Source organism: Suricata suricatta, chromosome 8 (genome assembly GCF_006229205.1).
Source record: "Suricata suricatta isolate VVHF042 chromosome 8, meerkat_22Aug2017_6uvM2_HiC, whole genome shotgun sequence".
In the NCBI taxonomy this organism is placed as follows: Eukaryota; Metazoa; Chordata; class Mammalia; order Carnivora; family Herpestidae; genus Suricata; species Suricata suricatta.
Window position 1 is genome coordinate 133729260 of NC_043707.1, and position 27490 is coordinate 133756749.

General features: G+C 49.6%; 1 protein-coding gene and 1 long non-coding RNA gene across 3 annotated transcripts in view; both read right to left on the reverse strand.

Moving 5' to 3' along the window:
• Positions 1–27490, reverse strand: part of UBIAD1 (UbiA prenyltransferase domain containing 1) — a 157108-nt gene that overhangs the window by 79111 nt on the left and 50507 nt on the right. For both annotated transcript variants that reach the window (XR_003911937.1, XR_003911938.1), the window contains exon 2: positions 3741–4976. The gene's annotated coding sequence lies outside the window, so the exon portion shown is untranslated. The remainder of the gene's footprint in view (positions 1–3740; positions 4977–27490) is intronic.
• LOC115299021 lies at positions 13853–20036 on the reverse strand. The gene is made up of 2 exons (XR_003911939.1): positions 19978–20036; positions 13853–14150 (listed from the first exon to the last, which is right to left on the reverse strand). It is a non-coding gene; the product is annotated as an uncharacterized LOC115299021 (long non-coding RNA).

The window sequence follows — 27490 nt, forward strand, 5'->3', positions numbered from 1 at the left end:
TCTTAGGTCCTGAGAACAAACTGAAGGTTGATGAAAGATGGGGGAGGGGGGGAAAGTGGGTGATGGGCGTTGAGGAGGGCACTTGCTGGGATGAGCACTGGGTGTGGTATGGAAACCAATTTGGCAATAAATTATATTTTTAAAAATTTTAAAAATTTAAAAATAAAGAAAATACAATTTTTTTTACTGTGAGTTCAATAATGAAAGCCTGGCTTCCCAGTCCTTTTGCTCCTCGGACTTGACCCTGGTGCACCCACGAGCTGCCCAGTCTCCTCCCCAGCCCCCAAGCCTGCGGCAGCGGGTGACCTCCATTCGGCCACACAATCCCTGCTTCCCAGAGGACGAGACGGTGACCCTCACCCTGGATTTCCTGCTGAGCCCAGCCTCATCTCATCAAACCAAATTAGCAAAGCTCCTTTTGAGCCCTCTTTTGGGCGAGGCTGTGATTTCTCTCTTCACTCCCTTGCTCCTGGCCTTCTGTCCCCACCGTAGAGAAGACATTCTTCCTTTGGCCACCCACAGTCCTGGTCTGTGTCCTCTGTTGGCATCTTTGTCAGCTGTCCACCCCCAGTAACTGGGGGCTTCCCACCAAGGCCGACCCTCAGCCCTCCCCACGCACGACCCTTTGATCTTCTAGCAAGTCCGCCATCCCCCTGGCTTGGAAAGCCAAGCAAAATCAAGAGGAACCTACGTTTTGAAGATATGAGGAAATAAATAGCTCCAATGAGTAGAAGTGACTTAACCAAAGGCACATGGCACATTGCTGGCAGAACGGAGTTACCCAGCCATATCACTCCTAGGTGTATCCCCAGAAGAACCAAATACAGGGACTCAAAGAGACCCTTTACGTGGAGGTTCATCGCTGCATAATTTGTAATAGTCAAAGGGAAGAGGGTCTTTCAACAGATGTCCATCAACAGATGGGTGGATGTACAAAATGTGGGGCTGCCATACCGTGGGATATTATTCAGCCGCGAAAATGGGGTTCCACCACTGGGCACAACACGATGAACCTTGAAAACATAAGGCTAAGTGACATGAGCCAGACACTCAGATCACAAAAGGACAACCATTGTGTGATTCCACTTATTTGAAATAACTAACAGAGGCAGATCCACAGAGACAGAGAGTAGCATAGAAGTTACCAGGGCCTGGGGAGGAGGGAATAAGCAGTTACTGCTTAATGGATACAACTGCCGGAGGTGTTGAGAAAGTTCTGGAAATGGAAGGTGGTGCTAGATGCACAATTATGTGAATGTACTCAATGCCGCTGAACTGTATGCTTAAGAATGGCTATGATGCTGGGACGCCTGGGTGGCTCAGTCAGTTAGGCGTCCGACTTGGGCTCAGGGCATCATCTCCCGGTTCATGAGTTCGAGCCCTGCATCGGGCTCTGCACTGACAGTGCGGAGGCTGCTTGGGATTCTCTCTCTCTCCCTCTCTCTCGGCACCCCCGTCACTCACTCGCTCTCCGCCAAAAATAAATAAATAAACCTTACAAAGAGAATGGTTAAAATGCTAAATTATATGTTATGTATATTTTACAATAAAAAAAAATTTTTAACAACATCATTATGAGACCTGGATGCAATTACTGCTCTGCCATTAATTAGATCCCGGCTCACCTGCCTCGCTATCTGAAGTGCGTAAGAACTGTCTTCACTCGCGACGGGTTCCCACATCCCCATGGTCCATCCTTAGCAGCAATGCTTTTCTTCCCACGTCAAACAACCCCAGCGATACGGACAGATAATTGAGTTCCTCCCAGCCTCTGCTCGGAGGGTTTCATGCCCAACCCCTTGCTTAAACTTGGAACACCATCAGGGGCACCTGGGTGGCTCGGGCAGTTTAAGCATCTGGTTCTTGACCTCAGCTTAGGTCTTGATCTCAGGGTCGGGAGTTCAAGCCCCATGGTGGGTTCTGCACTGGGCATGAAGGCTACACCTAGTCAGAGCACCTAGTCAGCTCAGTTGGTTAAGCATTCAACTTTGGCTCAGGTCATGATCTTGTGGTTCATGAGTTCGAGCCCCGCGTCGGACTCTGCACTGACAATGTGGAGCCTGCTTGGGATTCACTTTCGCTGCCCCTCCCTTACGTTTCCCCCCCCCTCAAAAGTGAATAAATAAACTTAAAACCACAACAACAAAATAAAACTTGGAACACCCTCTGACTCAGCCCCCTTCCTCATGCCCCCGTCTGCTCAGTGGGGAGGGTCATGTCACCTTTCTTTTAAATACCTGCCCTACTGGGCTCTTCCCCCTGCGGTTGCCACCTCCCCCCCACCCCGCCCAGCTCACATAACTTCTGCTACAACCACCCAGTTGCATCTCCACCTGTCTGCTCCCTGCTCTGGGCACCCTGATCAAACCAATCGGCAAATCTCAGAGAATCTTTGCCTTCACCCTCGTCTGCTGCAGAAATACCCCCTCTACACAATCTAACAAAAGGAGGTGCAGGGTCCACTTGAACACCTCAGAAATGGGCAACCGAGGCTTCCCCGTGGCCTGCAAGGAGGGTCCAAGTTCCTGGGCATGATGTTTGGGGACCAGACCCCTGCCCACTCCTCCAGCGGCCCCCAGACCATTTCCCCGCACACCTTACATCCAGCCAGCCTGAATGACCTATACGGCTCAGCACCCACCACACCTTTAACCCCCCAGGCCTTTTCCCTGACGGTTCTGCTAGGGGTTGCCTTTTCTCGTGAGTCCGAGAATTTTCCCCCTCGTTCTTCAAGTCCCAATTATTTATCTCCTCTGTGAAACTGTCTGTAACACACACACACACCCACAGAAAGGATCTGTCTTTTTTTTAATGTTTATTCATTTATTCCTGAGAGAGAGAAGGAGAGAGAAGGAGAGAGAAGGAGAGAAACACAGAATCTGAAATAGGCTCAGAGCCTGACATGGGGCTCAAACCCAAGAACCATGAGATCATGAACTGAGCTGAAGTCGGCCATTTAACCAACTGAGCCACCCAGGTGTCCCAAAGGATCCTTCTTTGTGCCACTGCCTCTATAGCCCATTCACTCTCCAGTTTCCCACATTGCAGTCTTGGTGTCTAGAAATTCTCTGAAGACAGATAACATGCCTCATTTCTACAATCCCAAAATGTAGCTCATTTTTATTTAACAAGCAAATATGGACTATTATTGATAGGTATACAGTAAGAACAAAAAAGATACAGCCCTACCCTCCTAATAGCTTTACATCTAGCAAGAGGGACCGACCGACCAGCATAAAAACAGACACGTGTCAATGACAAATGTTGACAACTGCTAGGAAGATAGAGGTGGTGCAAGAGAGACTAATAGGGGAGCCTACTTTGCACAGGTGTTTGATGAATCAGCAACTCAAGAATGAATGAATTAAATCACCCAATCAGGGGCGCCTGAGCGGCTCAGTCGGTTGAGCATCTGACTTCAATTCAGGCCACATGGTCGCTCATGAAGTTCGAGTCCCATTCGGGCTCATTGCTGCCAGCACAGAGCCTGCTTGGGATCCCCGGTCCCCACCTCTCTCTGCCCCTCCTCCAATCAGGTTCCCTCTCCCCAAAATAAATAAAAAACATTAACAAAAAATTAAATCACCCAACCGAAGGACGGTGACGATCTCTGCGCATGTAAGAACCTGTTATAAAGTAGTGGTTATGTATGGTTTTAATGAATTCGGGAAGCAGGCTACCTGGGTTCATATCCTCGGTGGGCTACAAACTAGTCGTGGGATCTTGGGCACGTTACTTACCCTTTCTGTGCCTCCTCTCACTGATAAAATGTGGGATAACGATAGTACCTCAGTTCACTGGTTATTGATCAGTTGGGTCTGCATAACAACCAATCTCAAAGCCTCAGCGGCTTTCGGATCCCTACGTCACTCTCTTTCCCACCGGTCTGCAGGTGAGCTGCGCTTCCGCTGGGGTTACTCAGGACCGGCCATTGTTGGGTCCAGGCCACTAAATGGGTTCAGGTCAGTTCCGTGTGCTTCCAAAGACCAGCGGCTTCCCAGGTTCTGCCTCGCTCCCAGAGAATCACGGGTGCGGAGAAGGACAAGCCAATCCACCAAACACGGGAAAACCGCAAGTCATAAAGCCAGCACGTCATTGGCCAATGTGAGTCACGTGGCCAAGGCCAAGGTCAGCAGGGCTGTGTGTCCGTCCGCTCAGGCTGCCATAACAGAAAACCATCCACCGCAGGGCTGTAGAGCGGAAATGTATTCTCTCTCTCAGGTCTGGCAGCTGGAAATCCCAGATCAGGGCATCAGCAGTGACGGTTTCAGGTTGGCTTACAGACAGACATGTTCTCCCCCTGTCCTCACGTGGCCTTTCCCCTGTGCACACGTGCCTCTGATGTCTCTTCCTCATTTAACCTTAATGACTTCCTTAAAGTCCCAGTTTCCCAATACAGTCCATGGGGGTTGGGGCTTCAACATATGGATTTGGTGGGGCAGGGGACACAATTCAGTCCTCAACAGATGGGAAAATAAACTCCCCTTACTCTAGGAGGGGCTCCTGCCAAGTCACCTGACACAGGGCGTAGGAGCACGTTCTGTGACCGGGGGCAGAGCAATGGCAGCCGGAATCCAATCTAGCACCAGTTGTTAAAGGGGCTAAATATATGCATTCGTGTGAAATGTTTAAGATAGTTTTGGCCTTTAGTAAACTCTTAATAAGCTTGGCCGTTTGTTGCTGCGTGGTGCAGCTAAAATCCCTACCAGATGATGGTTTCACGGTTGCTTCTGATGGGCCTGCAGATCGATGGTTGGTTGCACCGTGTGTACGTGTGTACGTAGGTCAGTCTTAGCAAAATGCGTCTTCCAGACATGTGCAGTTCGTTGTATGTCAATTATACCTCCATAAAGCCATTTTATAAATAGCCAGCTGCCTACCTGGCCAGCTGGATAACTAGACAGACAGGTAGATAGATGTCTTCATTTATTAGAAATCAAGGCCCCTAAATGCAGTGTGGCATCCTGGAATCCACCCTGAAACAGAAAAAGGACATGAGTAGAAAAACAGATGAGATCTGAACCAAGTCTCAGGTTTCGTGAACAGATTGTGCCGATGCTAATTTCTCAGTGTTGATAGATGTGCTGTAATTATATAAGATGAAACTATTACAGGGAGCTCGGTGAAGGGCGGCCAGGAACTCTGTGTACCATCTCCGTAACTTTTCTGTCAATCTGAATTTTATTCCCCCCTCCAAAGTTAAAAGCAAACAACAGCCACATGGCCTCCTGCTGCCTGCTGCAGGGGTGAGGAATTTCTGGCTCCGAGCCTTGCCTTTCTGTCTTCTGGTTTGCAGGCTCACTGCCAAGATCTGATCGCAGATCCCAAGTAGTGAACCCACAACGTTTTAGTGCAAATGAGAAGCTGAGCCGGGATGAAAAGGCCAAAGTCAGCCAAACGCTTGCGGGCAGGAGGCTGCTTCCCCGCCCCAGGTGGTGGCCCAGAGCCACACTGTCCAGCGTGGCGCCACCAGCGTCCCGTGGCTGCTGAGCCCTTGAAATGTGGCTGGTCCTGAGTGAGACGTGCCGTGAGGGTAAAGACCTAGCAGGAAAAAAGAATGCTAACTACCTCATTGGTAATTTTTCCATCGATCGCTCATTGAAATCATGTTGGAGATGCCGGATTAAAGAAAATATATTCAAATGAACTTCATATGTTTCTTTTCACATTGTTTAATGTAAAGAACAGTTTAAATGCCTGGTGGCTTCAATTACGTTGCCACTGGAAAGCTCACGGCTTCTAGAGGAAGGGAGATGCTGTCAGGGCCAGAGGAGGGTCCTGCTCTGAAGTCTGGAGAACAGGGTGGGAGCCCAGCTTGGACCCAGAAGAGACATTCAGGCAGCTGAACAGTCCATGTTTCAACCAGCCCCCAGGCTGTGACGTCGGAGGCCGGCAACGGTAACAGAAAAGCAGTGGGATTTACACAGACATGCAAATCTAACCTTTCTACCTGCAGGGCAGTTAGACTTGTTTAAGATGGCCAGGCTGCCTCCATTAGAGCGGGCGGCCAATCACAACGGCATATGCAAAAGGCCAAAGAGTCTTGGGGCAGCCAGCAGCATCCTAGCATAGAGGCTGCCCCAGGGGGGGGGTCTCCCCACAGGAGGACAGGGCCCCCACGCTCGGCAGATGGCCAGACACCAGGAGCTTGTTCCCCTCTGACCCTGAGCCTGGCCTGCCACTACGCCTGGGAGGACACAGCCATTGGACCTCAGGAGTCACCCCCAAAACCCCAAGTTCACAGAGAAAGAGAAGGCTTCTCTTTCTCCAAGAGTTCACACGTAGAATCCCAGGGAAGGATTCCGATTGGCCCTGCTTGAGTCATGTGTCTGCTCCTGAGCCAATCACTGTGGCTGTAGGTGGGTCACTGGTCATAGGGTAATGTGATTGGTGACCCCTCCAGGAGCACACGGAGTGAGGGAGGAGTGAGGAGAGAGCGATTCTCCAAGAGGAGAGGGGCATGGTCAGTCAAAGGGGAGAAGCAGGACAGAAAACAAAAATTGTGGACCGCGCCTCCACCCTTCCAGGGGCTCTGAGGCCCTTACAACCCCAGCACCAGCTGTGTTTCCCCAAGTGTCAAGGCGCACTGCAGATTAGCCCTTGGAGAGGTCATTATACCAGAGCCAGCAATGGCACTGGGGAGCCACATCCATAGGGGGCGTTCTGGGAACCCCCCTCCACCTGATTCATGTAGGTGAGCAGGAGGGAGACCCAAGGATCTGCTTTTCTCCGTGACATAAGTTTCCTGGGCTCCACACAGGGCTCTGGACCAGACACCGGGAGCCCACAAGTGCAAAAGGTAGGTTCTCCAGAACTCATGATCTGCAGGAGGAGAGTAGGGGGGCGGCAAAGCTGTCAGTGGAACTGGCATCAGTCTGGGGGCAGGAGCAGTCCTTCACCCCAGTCCTCCAAGGCTGCCCTACTCTGGGCACCACCTGACAAGAGGGGTGTGGCACATGCATCCCATACCCAGTGCCGTGTCCCCAGAGCCCACCTCAAATATTAGCTGCAGCTTTAAAGGATGCATCCGTGGGGACTCAGACACCTGGAGCTGCCGCCTCCTGCCTGGATTTCCTGCAGGTGCAACACCTCCGTGGACAGCTGCCGCCCAGAGTCAGAGGACTTGACCCTCTCCGGACAACCCAGAGCCAGTGGGGAAGGGAGCCAGTGGATAAATGCTCAGCCTCCCAGTCCCTCAGGCGGACATGCTGGAAGGCATTCATTCACCTGTCACCCACGGCACCCTCAACACGACACCCTTACGTGGCTTGTCCGCCCTCCCTGTTACGCCATCCTTGTCCTTCCATGCCTGCTTCCCAATTAAACTACCTGCACTCAAGTCTTCATTTAGGAACCTGCTTTGGGGGCGGGCTGACTGCAACTAAGATAGCCAGGCGCTTGCTGGCCACACAGGGATGCAGAGATGAAATCTTTGCTCTTGATACAACTAAGTATAATTACCTACAGAAAGCCATCATGCCGGGGGAGGGGGGGGCAGCCCCCGCCCCTTTGAGGGGCTTCAGGGCTCCTAGCCCTCAACTGCCACCCCAGGGTGATTCCCTGGCCAACTGACACCAGCCTGGCCCTCAGTACAGCCCTACTGAGGCCCAGGGGGGTGGCAGAAGCTTAGCTGCCAAAGCCAAACTCAGGCGGAGAAGGTAATTTCCCATTCTCCGCTAACTGCTTTCCGAAGCCCCGCCCATCCCTCCCGCTGCTCCTCCTTCTCCTCCTCCTCTTCTCCTTTCTCCACCTCCCAAGGACAGGGACACAGAGTTACGGGCCCCCTGGGCCCAGCTTGTCTTCCTCAAAATGAGTTTCTGAAATGTAATCCCGGAGGTGACAGGTAGACTGCAGGTGGCACAGCCCCCACAGGAGGGATGGCTCTGCGCTGGCACCAGGGACCTTGGCACTCCGGCTGGCGGAAGCGGGCTCTCCGGCTGGACGCGGCTCTCCTGCTTCACTCACCTGTTCATCCACCCCTCCTCCCCTCATTCATTTCTTCACTCAGGAGATCGCTCCCCCCTCCTTCCACCACTCTGTCCCTGTGGCAGAGGTGTCTGCACAGCCACCAACACTCCACCTTCTCCACATTGCCCAGACCCTTTGCAGTCACAAAGGGCCATGTGACTTGTTCTGGCCGAAAGGCTGTAAGTGGTAACATGAGTCCCTTCGAGGCTGAAACATCTCAGAGCCCGTGCACAAACTTTGTTTCTCTCTACCACTGCTGCCGCATCATAGGGACCTCCTTTCCAGATATCGAAACCCAAAGATGATAGAGCCTCCATCAGCCTGAATCTGGAGTGTGTCCTGAATCCTGAATGCTGGGAAAAGCATGTCCTATCCCCAAGAGACAATGATGGACATAGAAAGTGAGAAACAAACCTTCACTGCATCCAGCCTATGGTTTGGTGATTTATTTGTTATGCAGCACAACCTGTACTTCCCTGACTAATACATTTGTTTCCTTACTCTCTTCTTTATTTATTCTCTTGCTCTTCTCCCTCTCCTCTCTCCCCTCCCCCTGTACACATCAGAGTATGAAAGCCCAGCGTCCTCCTCCTGGATGTGCCCAGTGGCCACGCAGGATTGACTGGTGGGAGTAGTTTCTGGAATACCTACAAGATAGACAGAGAGTGAAGGCAGAGGCTGGACATGCGCACACATGCAGACAGGGCAGTCTTCCTGTGACTTGATAAACTTACTAAAAGAACCTGCCCCTGATCCAGCAGTTGACCCCAACTACCAATTTCTGAGGATATGGTTGATCACCAAGGGAAAAAAAATAGGACTGACATTGCGCAGGAGTGGAAGAGCCTCTTACAGAGTGTCCCACTCGGAAGAGCCTCAGAAGTCACCAGAAGCCTGTCTCACAGATGAGCAAACTTTCCCTCAGAGAGGTCCATGGACTTACCCAAGCTCTCATGGTTAGGATGTGGGTTAGGACCCATGGTTATTCCCCCAGGGTCCTGAAAACATTTTCAGGAATTATGAATGCCAGAGGCACACTTTCTGGAAACCTTACTAGAGCCTCATATTTCGACAGAAGGTGTATTTCGTGCAGAGCCTTAAAAATCGTTTTAATAAAAGTAGAAGAAATAGAAGACCCAGACACTGTGGAACTAGCCAGCTGAGGAGAACTCAGGATAAATGCCCCCAAATAAGAGGGAGATAAAATATCCATGTTTCATCATAGGGATGTGATGGGTCCAATCTAACACACCTTAAGAAGTCGGTGCTTTGTGGTGGTTTCTTTTCTTTCCGTCTTCCTGAACTTGTCCCTTCTTTGTTGAAGCCCAAGGAAGTTGCCCTCACCGCTTTCATGCTACACGGGGCTCAGGGCTCTCCCAATCCACCACCAGCCGCCTCCCTCCTCCATTTCCATGCGCTCTGGAGAGCACCCATGATACCCCCAGGAGTGGCACCACAGACACCTTATGGCACCTTTACCCAGACCTCACCTCTGACTGAAACACCCCCTCCATCACCCCATCCTTTTTGCTAAGCTGGCTCCTGCTTAAGCTTCAATACTGAGCTGAGGAGACACCTCCTCCAGGAAGCCTTCCCTGGCCTCCCCAACCCTCAAGGCTGGCCCCCACAATGCTAGATGGTCCTCAACAATGTTCCAGCACCTCGTGCGTGACATCTCACCTCAAGCCTTATTTTGTTTGCCTGCTTGTGAGTCTTCCTACGGCCAAGAGTGAGTTTCATAACAGTGAGCAGGGACTCGGTTTTGCTCGTGTCCTGTCTTCTGTGACTAGCCCGGGGCTTGGCACTTTAGAGGAGCTTTAATGGGTATTTGTCAAAAGCATCCATGTATGCCCAGGAGCATGAATATATCAATAAATGGTAGATGGAAAAAAAATGTCTCTAATGGTGAAATTCCAGGCACTGGGGTCTAAGCTGGGGGTGGGGATGGCAGGCACGTGTACACTGTGGTGGTGATGGTGGTGGTGCTGGAGGCCTATGTCATTCGGTCCCTTCAATCACACCACACAGGTGTGACCCTCCAGCTCTGTGTTTTCATCTTTGCAGCAATCCTGTCCTGTTGCCAAAGTGCATACCAGGCCCTGTGTTCTGGTTTAGGGTTCATAAGCCCCGGTCCCTGCACTTGGAGGTAATTGAACCTATTCACAGCAACAGAACAAAGCATTCAAGACACGGCAGAAGCCAGGACATAATGTAGGAGGTGGAGATAAGAGGGCAGTCTTCGGGGTTCCCTGCCCCCTCATTAGCAGGCATCTGGGGCTCGCAGCATGTCTACAGCTGCCGTGGTGAGGCCACACTGCACTGTAGAAGCTGCTTGCAGAGTTGATGAGCCTCTTTCCTTATCCAAGGGGCTTCAGGAGCAGGTGGAGTCAGAAGGCTGAGGAGGTGAGGTGGGCTTAGCCACACACTTACAGAAGAGAAGGCTTCCCAGCTCAGAGGAGCCTCCCATCCCTCTCTGTCTGAGGTCAGCTCTCCGTCCCCTGGCCCCTCTGTGAGTAGAACTGGCTGTCCCCATCTCAGGCCCACCCCCATCCCTGGCCACAGCATTTGATCAAACCTCAGTCACACACAGTTCATGCATATTTGGTTATGTGTCTGTGTGCCTGACACTTCCACTAGCTTGCAAAGCCCCTTGTTGCAAGCACTGTTCCTTAATCATTTTCATCAGGTGTTTGGCAATCAAAGTTTGATGGATGAATGGATGATGGATGGGTGGATGGGTAGGTGGGTGGGTGGATGGATGAGTGGGTGGATGGGGGAATGGATGGGGGATAGATGGGTAGATGGATGGGTGGATGGGATGCGAACTGGCCAAGAGACTCACTATTATAACAGCTACCATTTATGACCTCTTCCTATGTGCAAAGTGCCATGCTAAGTCCTTTAGACATACATTTTTATCCTTTAATTCTTATAGTCCTCTTAAGAGTTAAATAACAAGCCCATTTATGACAGGAAGACTGTGGTTGAGGCTGTGTGCTCAATGTCACACAGCTAGAAAACATCAAAACAGAAATTCAAAGCTAGGCAGAGTGAGTGATTCTGGATTCCGTACTCTTAACCACTCTGGGTTGTAGCCTCCTTGTGGATATAGTGCCTTTTCTCTGACCTTTGGTTTATTCATCCACGAAATGGGGATGATCGCACCTACTTTGCAGGTTGCACGTATAAGGGCCCCACTGGGGCCTCCAGGTTCCTAGGGTGTGTGTCTTTCTGGGTTCTCTAGCTTATGCCCATGCGCTACCTTCCCACCTCCCTGAAAAGACGCTTCCCTGTGTTTGCAGGAACCCAACTGCAATGTTGGGTCCAGATCACTGATCTCCACAATCGCCAGGGACAGCTGGGTGTCTCTTATGGCAACGCCTCTGCAACTTTCTTTTCTCTCCTCTGCTCCTGCCTCCCTTTATTTATTTATTCATTTTTGGCTCTTGTTTCTTTATTTTTGAGAGAGAGAGAGAGAGACAGAGTGTGAGAAGGGGAGGGGCAGAGAGAGGGAGACGCAGAATCGGAAGCAGGCTCCGGGCTCTGAGCTGTCAACGCCCTCAAGCAACTGAACCACCCAGAGGCCCCTGCGCCTTCCTCCCTTTGACTCAAGATTAAAGATGGGTTGTGCCAAACTCACTTTTCCGCGCGCGGCCAGAGGTCTCTGGCGGCGGAAAAGGCGTGGTCGCTCCGGGCGGCCACTTGAGCGTGCTCAAGGTCAATGGCCTGGGTGCCGTGGGGGTCTCCACGAGATGGGGCCTCAAGGCAGACCCCAAAGCCACCAGCACTGGAGCTCAAATCCCATTCTTCTGACTGCTCAGGGGACTAGGTGGACCCTCCCAACTTGTCCAGACAACAAGGGTTGAGGAGGTAGCTTCCTAGAAGGTTGGTTGAACCCCTAGCAAAGGGCAATTCTGAGCTGGCCTAACCCATTTCTACCAGGGTGGGCTTCCTGGAAGAGGAAGGATTTAAATTAATGTTGAAATGAACGGGGGGACTGGGAAGAAGTCTGGTTGGGGGAGTGAAAGTGAGGTATTCTGTGAAAGAGAGCGAAGGAAGAGGTAAGAAAGGAGGAGAGGGATGAGGGGGGCCTGCTCAGCTGTGGAAAAGGGGAGGGTCCAGCAGGGGTGACCCGGATGCTGACAAGACACAGCAGGAAGCAAAACAAAGATGGTGGGCGGCGCAGGGCACGGGTGGGGACCACGGATCTCAGCGGTCAGCAGGCAGGTGATGGCAGAGCCAGCTGTGGGCACAGAGAATGGCGCTTTCCAGAACAAAACAGCCGAGACCTGGGGAATAAATGGCCTTGCTAATTGGCCATTTTGTTTTTTATGTATTTTTATTAGCAAGATAAAATAACAACTAATCATATAACTGTCTTCTGCCTGGAAAATACATGCTCGTTAACCACTTGAGTGTTCTTGGCTGCTGAATGAGCCACAGCCCTGGGCCAGGGCTCAGCTGGTGACAGGACTGCAGGAGGCAGGAAGGTCACCCAGCTCGTCCCCTGGCCTCACACCCCAGGCAAACGCCACCCCACCCAAGGAGCCTGGGCCTTCGGGGAGGGGGGGGAGGAATGGCTGCAGGGCGTGATCATTCAGCACCCAGCTGGGTGGGGTAGAAGAGGGCTGGGCTGGGATGAAGCCTGCCCTTCCCTTGGCCCCTCAGACAGCCTTGAGTGACACTTCTTGAAGAACCAACATGTGAACAGCCACCACCGGTCCAGGTCCCTCCTCGGTCATTTCTCTCCTTTCAGTCATTTCTCTCCTCACCCATGTTAAAATCAAAACCAGAGACCCGGGGCGCCTGGGTGGCTCAGTTGGTTAAGCCTCCTACTTCGGCTCAGGTCAGATCTCACATTCGTGGGTTCGAGCCCCCGCATCAGGCTCTGTGCTGACAGCTAGCTCAGAGCCTGGAGCCTGCTTCCGGTTCTGTGTCTCCTTCTCTCTCTGACCCTCCCCCTCTCATGCTCTGTCTCTCTCGGTATCAAAAATAAATAAAACATTAAAAAAAAAAAAAACCAGAGACCAGCCTCGGGGCTCCTGGGTGGCTCAGCCGGTTAAGCATTCAACTTCAGCCCAGGTCATGATCTCGTGGTTCGTGGGTTCAAGCCCCTCGTTGGGCTCTGGGCTGAGAGCCTGGAGCCTGGAGCTTGCTCCGGATTCCGTGTCTCTCTCTCTGTCTCTGTCCCTCCCCTGCTCATGCGCACTCTCTCTCTCTCTCTCTCTCTCTCTTTCTCTCTCCCTCTCTCTCAAAAATAAATAAACATTTTTTTTAAATTAAAAAAAAAAACAGAAACCACCCTTGAAAAACCTCTGAGCAGATAAAACCAGTTTGGTCCAACCACAAAGCTTAATTTAACTTCTTTTGCAAGACAGCTTGACCTGGGTCATTTCTGGCTTACACCTCTGAAAATCATAAGCAAAACTATTTCCCAGGGTTGATAGGAGGTAACCGCTGACCGATTCTTATCATTTATGAAGATTCTTGGGGCTCCTGGGTGGCTCAGTTGGCTGAGCGCCTGACTCTTCATTTTGGCTCAGTTCATGGTCCCTGAGGAAGTGGGAGGGAGCTTTGAGTCTGTGCGGAGCCTGCTTAAGATTCTCTCTCTCTCTCTCTCTCTCTCTCTCTCTCCTTTTGCCTCTCCCTGCTTGTCCACATGCACTCTCATAAATAAAAATTAATTAATTAATTAAAATTCTAATATTAGGACCAATTAATTAAAATTCTAATATTAGGACCAGTGAAGAATAAAGTCACTGCCTTCCCACTATATGCTTTATAACCAATACCCTTGAGCTCATTCCGAGTTTTGGTCTGAGGGCTCCTGGTCTCCAAATTGTCTTTTTTGGTGTGCACCCAATAGACTTTTACTAATCGCTACTTGCTTCATTGGTTTTATTTGCCTTATTTCTGAACTTTTGACATGTCATGGTGTGGGACGTGGAATCCGGGGACGACCCCCCGTGACTCAGAGGCTGGCGAGCAAGCCGGTGCGGTGCCCCCTGAGCTGCGTTCTCGCTGACCCTGGACTTCTGGGCTCGGTACCACCTGGGTCCGAGCTCCGCTCTCTTTGCGTTCCGAGCGCTCGGACTTCAGTGTGCAGATCTGCATGGTGTTTGCTGAAGCTCCTTGATGCATCCCACTCTTCTGTTCAAAAGGTGTGGAGGACATGTCATTCTCTGCGTGGAAAATAAGTCCCCTCACAGTTAAGATGCCTTAGAGAGTCTAAGGGCAAAGATGGTCTTCACCTGGTCTATGGACCAGACTCTTGGACCTTTTTTGGAAAAATGAATGAACTTTCTGAATTGTAGGGGCGACTTTGGGGAAACTTAAACTTCTATAAGTCTGTGTTAAGGGGAGCCTTAGAAGGGAGAGGTTCCAAACCTCTCAGAGACAATGGAATAAACTCTTTGGTTGGTATATGGCAGCGTCTATAAGACTCCAAAAACAGCTCTAAAAGACAGTTAACCACTTGCAAATAAAAAATCTTTAATAAAACACTTTGTCCATCTGTGCAGGTAAACTTGGTCCACTGGCAGAAATCCACTTTGGATCCAACTATTCTTTTGAGTTTTGTACCTGAGACATGGCTAAAATGTTTTAAACAAAAGTTGTAAGGTCTCTGCCGTGTCTGTCTGTGTTTGTGCAGGTGCATATATGCATGTATGTATGTATGTATGTATGTATGTATGTATGGTATGTAGACACACGGTCTTTTTCATGCCTCTGAGTGGTGTTGCCAAAATTAATTTGTGAAGAGCTCTGTTTAAGTGGCTTCAAGAAAATTAAGTGTTGGAGTGCCTGGATGGCTTTGTCGGTTAAGCATCTGACCTCGGCTCAGGTCATGATCTCACAGTCAGTGAGTTCGAGCCCTGAATCAGGCTCTGTGCTGACAGCTCAGAGCCTGGAGCCTGCTTCGGATTCTGTGTCTTCCTCTCTCTCTCTCTGCCCCTCCCCGGCTCGTGCTCTGTCTCTTTCTTGCTCTCTCAAATATAAATATTTTTTTTAATTTAAAGTATATTGGTACAATATTAGGATTTGGTTTTCTCCCTATTAAAATCCTGACTTTGTGGGGGTGCTTCGGTGACTCAGTCTGTGAAGCATCCGCTTCATCTCAGGTCATGATCTGGTGGTTTGTGGGTTCGAGCCCTGCATCAGGCTCTGTGCTGACAGCTAGTTCAGAGACTGGAGCCTGTCTTCAGATTCTGTGTCTCCCTCTCTTTCTGACCCTCCCCTGCTCACACTGTCTCTCTCTCTCTCAAAAATAAATAAAAAACATTTTTTAAAGTAAAATCACAAATTTTTAATTCTTATTTTTATTTTTTTTAAGTAATCTCTACAACCAATGTGGATCTTGAACCCACAACCCCAAGATCAAGAGTCACACGCTTCAACAGGGCCAGTCAGACACCCTAAGATCACAAGCTTTTTAGATTATTGGTCTGCTCCTAATAAAAAAAATTGTGAACAAAGTTTTTACTGTACCTTTAATGTAATCTGCCTAGGAAATAAAGGTTCTGTATCTTATGCATATAATTTCCCGTGCTCTGCCGAGTTCTTGACAGGTCTTTGATGACTTAGGGAAACAAAACAAAACAAAACAAAACAAAACCTGAGTCTTCTCTATTAAAAGAGCTAAGGGTTTTTTTTCAACTACATAACTTTTTATATTTCCTTTTGAAATCTTTTGTTACTTTAGTTCTTAAGTTTAATGGAAAACTAAGTATTGTTTCACAGTGACCTCTGATCCCATTTGATCATATTTTAAATCTTTTGACATTTTGGGGGCACCTGGGTGGCTCCGTCAGTTCAAGGTCTTACTTTGGCTCAGGTCATGAACTAACGGTTCACAAGTTTGAGCCCCGTGTCGGGGTTTTTGCTGACAGCTCAGAGCCTGGAGCCTGCTTCAATTTCTGTGTCTCCCTCTCTCTCTAACCCTCCCCTGCTCGTACTCTCTCTCTCTCTCTCTCTCTCTCTCTCTCTCTCCCTCTCTCTCAAAAATAAATACATATTTTTTAATTTAAATAAATCATTTGGCATTTTTAACAAACTTCCCCAAATCAAATTCTGAATGAAGTAAAAAGAGAAACGTTCACTTGCTCAGGCTTATTTGGTGTATTAAGTTGCATGGAAACACTGTCAAATAAAAAGTAACGTTCAACCTTCGTAGATCATATTTGGGATATATATGGGATATGTATCCTTAAAATAAGTGGTTCAGAAATTATATGAAATTCCCAAATATTTCATATGTCATGGTGCAATGTTCTCAATCAAAATTCTAGTCATTATCATAAAATGTTGCATATTACAAAAATGCACAGATGTGCATCCATGTGCACGAATGTGTGTGTGAGAGACAGAACCATTATCAGACCTTTGGCCATGGCCATTTTTGAGCCTTCTTCTCACTCAGCCACTGTTTTGCTCTTGATTCTTCTCTGAAAGCATTCACAATCAACTACAAACGAAAGCGTTTCATCTTCAAAGAAATTCGTGGAAAAGACCCTGACAAGTACTCTAAAAGACAGGTACTCTATAACTTTAAGATCATAACACTACACTGGGAGTAAGAATTTCTAAAACTCTAATGGAAAACTAGTTGATTCCTAAAGCTGCTTATCCAAGACGCCTCAAAGCAAGAATTAATTGCAGAAGATCGAATGAATTGATGATGATGATGATTTTTATTATTTCATTTAAAACATGGCTGGTTCTCGGGGTCCCTGGGGGGCTCAGTTGGCTAAGTAAGCATCCAGCCCTTGATTTCAGCCCAGATCATGATCTCACGCTCTTGATTTCAGCTCAGGTCATGAAATCAAGCCCTGCATCGGGTTCAAGCCTGCTTGGGATTCTCTCTCTCTCTCTCTCTCCTCTCTCTCTCTCTCTGCCCCTACCTCACTTGCTCTCTCTCTCTTAAAATAAATAAATAACCTAAAAAAATAGCATTGCTGGTTCTTTAATATTTTGTTTTCTGGATTTAAAGGACCCTTTTCCTTCTCTCTCTATCTTTCTCTCTCTCTCTGAGAGAGAGAGTGTGCATGTTTGTGCATGGGGGAGGGGTAGAGGGAGAGGGAGAGAATCTTAAGCAGACTCCATGCCTAGCTTGGATCCCAACTTGAGGCTTGATCTCACGACCTTGAGATCATGACCTGAGCCGAAATCAAGAATCAGACACTCAACGGACTGAGCCACCCAGGTGCCCCTCCTCCTCTCTTTTAAGTCCCCTATAACTTACAGCAATTTGGTAAAGTGCATCTTTGCAACAAAGGTTGAAATATTTATCTTTTTCTCCTTACCCGATCCCTCCAGATTTTGGAAACTCTCGTTAAATATTTTAATTTTTCATGACAATGTATGTATTTGCGTATGTCCAATAAGAGTCTGTTCTTGTAACAGGGACAAAGTTAGACAAGTCTTTGTCTTGGCTTCCCAGACTCGAGAGGCTTTGGAAAGTCCAATCTGGGATTCCTTATGAAAGGTTCCAGGAAAGTAGAATTAAAGGAGCCTAAATAGTCAATCATTATTCTTACTATACTTATGTAAACAATCAGGCCAAGTTTACTGAAACTAGACTTAATTTGCAAACAAATTAGTCTTACTGTGGTTGTCTTTGACAGAAATGGAGATGATAGAGAGAAAAAATATGTTTTGGTAACATTCCTCTGTGGATATCAGATTCTACTGCTGTTTAATTTCTTGGAGGTTTTACTTTCTTTTTTTTTAATTTTCTAATGTTTATTTATTTTAGAAAGAGAGAGTGAGACAGACTGTGAGCAGGGGAGGGGCAGAGAGAGAGAGAGGGAGACACAGAATGTGAAGCAGGCTCCAGGCTCTGAGCTGTCAGCACAGAGCCTGATGTGGGGCTCGAATCCACAAACCGCGAGATTATGACCTGAGCCGAAGTCGGACGCTTAACCGACTGAGCCACCCAGGCGCCCCTAGGTTTTGCTTTTTACCTGTAAATTGGATTGGATTCTGAATTCTTCCAGTTCCCTCCAGTATTTGATTAGGACTTCCGAACATTTTCTCCCACTCTTTTGACTCAGAATCACTATGAAACTCAAGTACTGTCTTCCCAAAGCCACGGAAGGGAACCTGGGCAACTCGAAATGAGCTTTAGAGAAGTCACCACAACGGCTCGAGAGTGGACAGTCTTTGTGCCTGTTGCTGTGTGGCCGCTCAGAGTGATCCCCAGAGACATGCAACCTGCACACCCGGGAAATGTGTCGGACCGCCACTGCTGCCTTCATTCCGTCTGAAGATGCTCGGAACCCAACATCCAGAAGCCTCAATGGGCTCTTCTCCAAACTCAGAAACGAAATTTCTCATTAGCTTGAACTATTAACCTTTGTTCCTCTTTTGTTTCCATAGGAATGCCTCTGATTAAGTTACCTGATCGCTCACATCACACAGAGACCTACTCTTGGTGAGGACTCATCGGTAACACTACCTCCTGGAATACAACATCCGCAAGTTCATGCTGTCCTAGGTGGTCACAAGGATATGTACTTGCTAAGACATCATGTCATCCCTATGGCCCGTGTGAGTTACTTAACTGGTTAAATCTTGCCCCCCTCTGGAAATTTCGGTTCTGCAGAATTGTTCAATGCTTGGCTATCATTCTCCCTAAACTCGTGATATTAACCTCTCGGGGCATTGTAAGCGCTTGAGGGTTTTAAATGCCTGTCGGCAGCCCCTCACGTGCAGGATGTGGCATCCAACAGGCTCAGGGGACAGGGTGAAATCAACATCTGGTTGATTTCAGCTGATTGATTGATTGATGAAGATGGTGACTACTGGCCTCCACTCTGATGACTCGAGTGGATGAAAACACGGAATGTGTGATTCTTCCGCCTGACTCCATCAGTGACGGTACCCCAAATACTGCTGTAGCGGTTGGTCATACTCTAAGCCTCCAAGAAAGTGATCCAAAGGAGGGAAATTGTTACACTAAGAAACAAATGGAGACTGCCCTTGAAAATTCTCTGAGGAGCTGAAGGCAGCTTCGTCATGCAAATTAAGCTTGACCTAGCTTGCTTTGTGAGGCTAACTTGACCTGGGTCATTCCTTGTGTGTGCCTCCGAAACTCAGAAGCAAATCTGTTTCCCAAGGTTGGTATGAGGCCGCCGCCAACCAACCCCTATCATGTAGGAAAATTCTAACGTTAGAATCGATCTCTGGGAAGAGTCAACAGTCACTGCCGTCACATTCGACGCACTGCCCGTCACCGCCGTCACACTCACACACCACCGGTCACTGCCGTCACACTCACACACTGCTTGTCACTGCCGTCACACTCGATGCACTGCTTTGTAGCCACGTACCCCTGCGCCCCCTGCCGTGTTCCGGCTTGAGAACTCCTCATTTGCAATTTTTTTGGTGTGCCCACAATAAACTTGTACTAATTGTTACTCTGAGGCTAAGTGTCTTTATTTATGTGATTTCTGAACTTTTGACACCGAGGATACCCCTTGTCTTCAGCCAGACGAGGATCTCACCCAGAGATCTCCTCTCTGCGGCTCCCTGGAGACAGGCACTCTGGAAAGGCGGGCCACAGGAGGAAAGCTGGATCTCCATGGTGACCCTGTCCACTCACCCTCCCGGCGCTAGTTGGGGGAAGGGCTGAGGAGGTTTGGTTGGCGGGGAAGTGGGGCAAGGGAGCTTGGTTACCCAGGCAACTCCTGGAAGGTCCCAGCCGAAGGCTCTGCTCCCACAGGTGGGGGCTGGTGTTGTCATGGAGACTCCCTGGCAGCACCGCCAGGGCTGGAGGCCTGGTCCCCCTCCCAGCCCCGTGGGCATGGGGCACAGGAGGAGAAGGGATCAGGAGCCTCTTGGAATAATGTGGATGTCAGAGTGGCAGCTTGCCAGAAAAGAAAGTTCCAGAAGACAGTGTGCTCTCCCCTTTGCTTCTCCTTACCTGCCCCCCCAACACACACACACACACACACTCACAGCCCCTGTTCTTGACCTGCCTCTAGAAATCTGCCGGTGCCCACCTCTCACCCTGTGGCATGTGGTCCTGTCTTCGCCATCTCTTCGCCCTTCTCTCAGTGATGCTGATCATTTCAGACAGAGAGCCTGCCCAAGGGTCGCCATGACAACTAACCAAACCTTTGGTCTCCATGGTGACAAGCCCTCAAAGTTATTTTTATTTATTTATTGGGAGTTTCAAAGGATTTTTTTATTTGTTTGCCCAGGCCTGGTATTTGGGACACTGGGATGGAACTATCTTTCTTCTCCGGGCCCTAGAAAAGGAGAATACGGCCAAGGAACGTCAGAATCGACTGATGAAATGTGGCTGAAAGGTGGCCTTGAATACCCCCTTGATGCTGCAGAGGAAGAGGCCTTTCTGGATTCTTCCTCAGTCGCCAGATGCCTGGGGAGGCTCTCGAGGGCCATTTTGCAGCCACCTTCCTCGGGGCGGGGGGGGGGGGGGTTAAGTGCAGCATCAGGGAACGGAAGGGTTGACTGGGGCATCCCCTGCCCTATTATAAAGAAGAACTGATGTAAATTACAGAAATGTACAGAGGACCAACAGAGTAAGAACTAATGGCTGAGGAACACGGAGCAAAGGGGAAAGAAGAGAATGCCAGGCTGGGGGAAGAACGCAAGCAGGCAGGTTATTGGGTCCTAACGATATGAGAGAAGCGCCACAAATTCAGCTCTGGGCTGCCTGGTGGCCATAGCAAAGAAGGAAACCAGATTTACAGAGCAGGGGAGGGAGAGCTGGTTTGGGAAAAGGACTGCATAGAGAGAATGACATGACGCTGCTGCCCCAGCTGACCCCGTGCCCTCCCTTTTGCCACCCGACCCCGCGCTTTCACTTCTTTCTGCCTGTTGGCCCAAACTTATTACTTTGCTCTTTTTTCAACAAGGCTATTCCCTAACCCATGCTATGTGATGTTGTGTAATTTACCCCAAACCTGGGATAAATGAGGGAAATCGAGACGAGACCCGTCTGACAGAACAAAACACAGACCTGGGGAGGATCCACTTTTTAAAAAATTTTTTGTAATGTTTTATTTATTTTTGAGAGAGAGAGAGAGAGAGAGAAACAGCGTGAGCAGGGGAGAGTCAGAGAGAGAGGGAGATACAGAATCCGAAGACAGGCTCCAGGCTCTGAGCTGTCAGCACAGAGCCCGACACGCAGCTCAAACCCACAGACTGTGAGATCATGACCTGAGCCGAAGCCGGACACTTAACCGACTGAGCCACCCAGGCGCCCCAGGATCCACTTTGCCCAGCAACCTAATACCATCTAAAATTATACCCACTGGGATGTTTTCAACTGGAAATAAGAGCAGACCCGACTTGAAATGGGTTCACCAAATAGGGAGGGTTTCATTTTACAGAATAAGACGTTTTGAGGGAGGATGGATTCTGAGCTCTGCTGGTGTCACCAAGACGCAGGTGCCTTCCTCCTCGAAGTTGGACCAATGTCAGGGTGTCCATTCAGCTTCCTCAGTGTGGCTGCCAGGGCTCCGGCCATCACATGCAGCACACCCGGTGGGGAAAGTGGGTCCATCGTCTGTTTCTTGTTTTAAGAACACCATTCCATGGGGAACCCGGCTGGCTCAGTCAGGTGAGCATCTGACTCTTGATTTCAGCTCAGGTCATGATCTCACAGTCAAGAGATCGACCCCACTTTAGACTCTGTGCTTGAGATTCTTTCTCTCCCTCTCCCTCTGCCGCTTACCTCGTTCCTGCAAGTGAGTGCACTCTCTCTCTCTCTCAAAAAAGAAAGAAGGAACGAACGAACAAAGGAAGAAAGAAAGGAAGGAAAGAGAGAGAGAAGAGAGAAAGAAAGGAAGAAAGAAAAAAGAGAGAGGAAGGAAGGAAGAGAAAGAGAGAAAGAAAGGAGGGAAGAGGGAGAGAAGGAAGGAAGGAAGGAAAGAAGAAGAGAAGGAAAGAAAGAAAGAAAACCATTCCAGGAAGCCTCCAACGGATACCCCATCATGTGTCCTGGGCCACCTCTAGTCACCTGCTTCCTGTTAACCCAGCCCAGGGCAAGGGAGGAGGAAGTGACTTTGGCTGGTCAGACTGGCTGGCATTTTTGCTGACTCACAAGCAGGTGGAAGGAGAGGAGCCCAGAACAAAACTGCTCATCAGTCCACTGAGGAAGGAAGGGTTGCAGGTACGTGTCTTAAGTGAGCCCCCCCCCCCCCCAAACAAGCCTTGAGATGAAGCTTTATGTGCTAGTGATTTAAGGAAATGTCTTTGACGGGACGGACAAGGGAACAGGAAGGCGGGACAGAGGGCTCTGGAACAGATGTCACATCTCAGGCATTGTCCCCGCTCAAGGCAAGGGACTTTGATTCTCCAACACTCGCCGATCATCAGCTAAAGGATCTCTGGGGAGACATGAACTCCAGGCGCTGTTTTCAGCTCTCTGCCCACGGGCCACAGCAGCTCAGACAGCCCAGGGCAGACCTCTGAAGGGAGGGCAAGCTGGCGTTAGTAGCAATGTGTGCGGAAGGCAAGGCAATCACACACAGAAATGGCAACAGGGACACCAGGGACGTCTGGTCAACCAACAGTGTCCACCACGAAAATGTCCCATCCCCCCTGTGGAATGTAAGCACCATGAGAACAGAGAGCTGGCTGTCTCGCCTGTTGCTGCTTTTGCAGCTCCAGCACAATGCTCAATAAACACGCTTTAAGTAGATGAACAAATGTGCCAGTCTGGGGCTGAGGGTCAGCGGCAGCTGGACCTTGGAAACTTAGCACTAGGTGAGCTCCAGGCTCGCCATCCTCACCTTGCTTTTCAGCCTAAAGCCTCTCCTGCCGGGAGGCAGCCCCCATCCCCGGCTCATTCTAGAGCTTTCTGGGGTAATCGCTCTGCCTTCATAGAGCTGGGGCAGCCCCTTGGACAGCCCCTGGCAAGCCAAGCCCCCCCAGTGCTACCCCTTGATTGGAGGCCCAGAGGGCGGGGGCCATGCCCAGGAACCAAATGTCCTCATGAGAAGCCACACAGTGTTGTTATTCTAAGATAGTGTCAATGAGTTCATCGTAAACATGCGGGTACCTCACCTTCCGAAGGTTTTTTACAGACATTACCTCATGCATTTCTCACAACCGCCCCTTGGAGAGAATATTACTGTAGCACCATCGTCATCCCCAAAGGAAGGAGGAAGAAAACGAGGCTCAGGAGAACGAATTCCCTTGCCCACAATCAAAGAGCCCCAGGGGGTCAGACCGCTTGATGCCAGAGCCTGTATCACTCCGCTCCTCTGAGTTCCCGGAAGACCTCTTTCCTGGCACGCAGCCCCCTGGATCGCCAGTGACTGGGCATTTGCCTCTTCCATCTGCCTCCCGCACTAGACCATGAGCTCATCGAGAGGAAAGACTATGTCCCTTTCCTTGTTGTCTTCTGGGCCGATGCAGTGCCCGTGAGGTAGTCATCAGGGGCCTTCACAAATACTCCTTTTCTGTCCCCGTCAAGGCACACAGTAAGGTGACACTTTCCTAACCCACGTGAGGTTAGATGTGGCCATGTGACTTGTTTCGGCCCATGGACGTGATGTGTGTCATTTCTGAGTGGATGCTTTATGAGAAGGCACATGTGACAGTGATGTTCAAGACAGTGGCTTGCTCTACCGGCCTGTTTCCCAAAATGAGGGTGACACAGAGCAGAAGGAACCCCAGATGATCTGTGATGACAAGTAACTGAAGTGAAAAATATGCCTTGTGATCTTATGCCACTGAAATCAGGAGGATGTTTGTTACTGCACCATAACCTACCATATCCTGACTGACACACACATGTTAATAAAGATGTAACAAATCTTTATGGATGGAAGCAAAGAAGGAAGAGAATAGGGAGGGAGGAAAGGAAGAGGGGGATGATGGGAGGGAGGTGAACAAGGACCCATGGTCCCCTGCGAGCAGTGAGAGAGATATGAATACTTCCGGACCCCAGACAAATCGTCCAGAAATAGACTAGGTAGGAGGGTTCCTGCAGCCCTCGGCCTGCCTTTCCCCTGGCCCCACACTCCAGGATTCTGAGGGCCAGAGGGTGCCCAGGGAAACCTGGGTATTTCAGACCCAGGACTCCCTCCCTAGCGAGGAGAGAGCAGCTGAAGCCAGAATGGAGAGGCTATTTCCCCCTCCAATTGAAGATGTCTTCAGCCCAATGAATAATTCATTGTAAATGACTTTGAGATGAGTCAAGTCTCCATGTTGCCACCCGATTATATGTACCATAAAAAGCAATGACAGTAATTTATCTCCTTTCTCTTGAGGGGTGGGCCATGGGGATGGGGCGGAAATACTCAGTGCCTGGCATGGGATGATGAATCATCCCTCGTCGCGGTTAAGCTGCAAGCTGCCGACATTTTTACTGATTTGGCATTAAATAATTCCAGCCTTGGTCTGGGAGCAGAGAGAGGGTCTGACTTCCCTTCCCAAGGAGGGGCCAAGGGGAGTGACAAAAGGGGGCCATGGGGCCATCACATGGAATAGGGAGGAGGGGAGGGGCAGAGGGAGGAAGGGGTGTGAAATTTGGCCTCATTAGTTCACCCTGAAGTTGTCTTTTCTCTAAGATACAGGGACACAGGCAGTGGGGACCGGCTGCCCCCAGAAGCTCCCAGGCTTCCTAACCCTCAGGCCGCTAAGAGACGGACGCTCATAATCCTCCTTCAGATAAACCCATGTCTTTCTGCCAGAGGGGACCCCAAGAATTTCATAGCAACAACTGTTTTCTTCCATCTTAGGTAGCTGTGGGAGTGAAATACGATGCCCAGTTTGCAAATGGAGAAACTGAGGCCCATAGTGAGTCAACAGTGAGATCAAAGGTCCACTATGCTGAAGAGTGCGATGCACATCCTCCAAAATCCCAGCCAGAACATTCTCCCCAAACCCCAGTTGCCTCTTCTACTCATATACAAAGAAGACAGACGTAATCGCAGAGAGATCCGGAGCTCATACAGTGTATATATTTTTATTTTGACAAAAATATTTTTGCTCTACACTTTAGAGGCAAGCTGAGGACCCCACGAAAGCCAAACTATTCCCGTAACAGCACATTCCTGCCTCAACCTCATCAGTGACTGACTGCACATGCTCACACAATCCCAGGTTCTACGCTGGACCCATCCTTATCTGAGTCAGAACCTTCAAGGGAGGTGTCTGTTGGCTGACATTTTATTTTATTTTTTTTAAATTTTTTTTCATGTTTTTTTAAATTTATTTTTGATACAGAGAGAGACAGAGCATGAGAGGGGGAGGGGCAGAGAGAGAAGGAGACAGAGAACCGGAAGCAGGCTCCAGGCTCTGAGCTAGCTGTCAGCACAGAGCCTGATGCGGGGCTCAAACCCACAAACATGAGATCTGACCTGAGCCGAAGTCAGAGGCTTAGCCGACTGAGCCACCCAGGCGCCCCTGGCTGACATTTTAAAAAGCTTCCCTAATAGCAGCTTTATATGCAACAGCCCTAAACTGGAAGCCACCCAGACATTCTTCACAAAACAAACTGCGGTACATCCATGCCGTGGAATGACGCCCAGCAATAAAAAAGGAGCAGACTAGCTACACACACGTGATAGCCAGGATGGATTTTCAGAGAATTATGCCAAGTGAAAAAAAAAAGCCAATCCCAAAAGGTTACACACCATACGTTTCCATTTATGTAACGTTCTCCAAATGACAAAATTATAGAGACAGAGAACAGATCAGTGGTTGCCAGTGGTCAGGGACGGGGTTGGGCGAGGGGGTGATGGGGTTGGGGGTAGATGCCATTATAAAAGGGTGACATGGGGATCTTCGTGCCAATCGAACGGTTCTGTATCTTGACTGAAGACGAATGTGAAAATGTATACATGTGATAATATTGAATAAACACACAAATTAGTATTGCAAAACTGAAGACATCTAAGATTGGTAGATTATGTTAATGTCAATTTCCTGGTGTGAAATTACACCACGATTTTGAAATATGTTAACACTGGGACACACTGGGAAAGGGTACCCGGGAGCTCTCTGTATTATTTCTTACAGTTGCTTACAAATCTACAGTTATGTCGAAATAAAAAGTTTAGGGGGGCCTGGGTGGCTCAGTCGGTTAAGTATCTGACTCAGTTTCGGCTCAGGTCATGATCTCACGGTTCGTGAGTTCCAGCCCCATGTTGGGCTCTGTCGTGAGTGTGCAGAGCCTGCTTGGGATTCTCTCGCTCTCTCCCCCTTTCTCTGCCCCTCCTCTGCTCTCTCTTGCTCTCAAAATAAATAAACTTTAAAAAAATAAAAATAAAAAGTTTAATTTAAAAAATGCTAAGCTCCTCTAGCGATTCTACTCAACCAGGAATAAGAATGCCTGCCGTATTTAGCTTTTTTTGTATTCACAGTCCCAATCAGTATAGTCCAGACACTCCCCCTTTTCAACATTCAAGGAGAAAACGCACTCCCATTCAGGATGTAGATGTCCGTGCCTGGCCCCGTGCTAGCCAGACGATAGACAAGTCCCGTGTTGCAAAGCCCTCAGGCTGGAACTCTGGACGGGCCCAGGCTCTCCCAGTTCTGCAACTTTGGGCAAAGCGCTAAACCTCACCGTCTCTGCAAAGTGGCATGTTAGTTACACCTGCTTTAAAAGGTGGCCCTAGGTTGGGGGTATGGAGGCAGTACACCTGAAAAATGGAAGTTGCTCAGGGGTGCAGTCTGTCCTTGAGCATTTGCTGGGTGGTGAGCAATCGGGGCAAGCCCTGTGCACGGGTACACTGCACACGGCCACATCTGCACCCTGCCCCCGCCCCCAGTCCTCCTGGTACAGGGTTTAGGGTTCAAGGTTGGTTTTGAGGCTTCTCTGCGTCGGTAAGCCCAGCCGTGCATCTGAAGGGGTAACACAGGGAAGAACTTCTGAAACCATGTCCCCTCCTGAATCAGACGCTGGTACACTCCAGGACTACAGCTCCAGAGGGGAGGCTGGAGCTGAACTTAACTAGGATGTATCTGATGTTTTCCCAGCTCATGGTTTATAGCAAGCACGGCCTTTCTCTCTGCTGATCGGAGCCTTCTTGTAGCGTCTAAGGTGCGGACAACCACTACCCTGCCCCGTGGGTGTGTGTCCCCTCCCTGGGAGTGCATGTGAGCACACACACGTGCGGCACACACCCTCCTGTCCATACACGCCCCCTTCCTAAGAAGGCCTTGGATTCTGCGGGCCGAGAAGGGTGGCGCGTGGATGTCAAGGCCGCTGGGCGCGTGAACGCCGATCCCTTGCAGCGCCCACGTCCTCACCTGGGCCAGGCGGACGGAAGCGGAAGAGGCAGCTGGGACGCAGCCTCTTTCATTATTTATGAAGCTTTCGTTATTTCATGTATAAATAATCGATGACTGCAAAATGTGGCGCGCACCGCCCGTGGAATATTCATGAGCCACGTTCGCAGGGCTGCCGCCCCAGCCGCAGATGTGCGCACTCATACACACACACACACACACACACACACACACACACTCCCCCCAATAAAAGCCGTGGGAATGAAGACTTCAGCTGTCAGGCGGGGAGGGAGGGGCCTGCGGGTTCTGA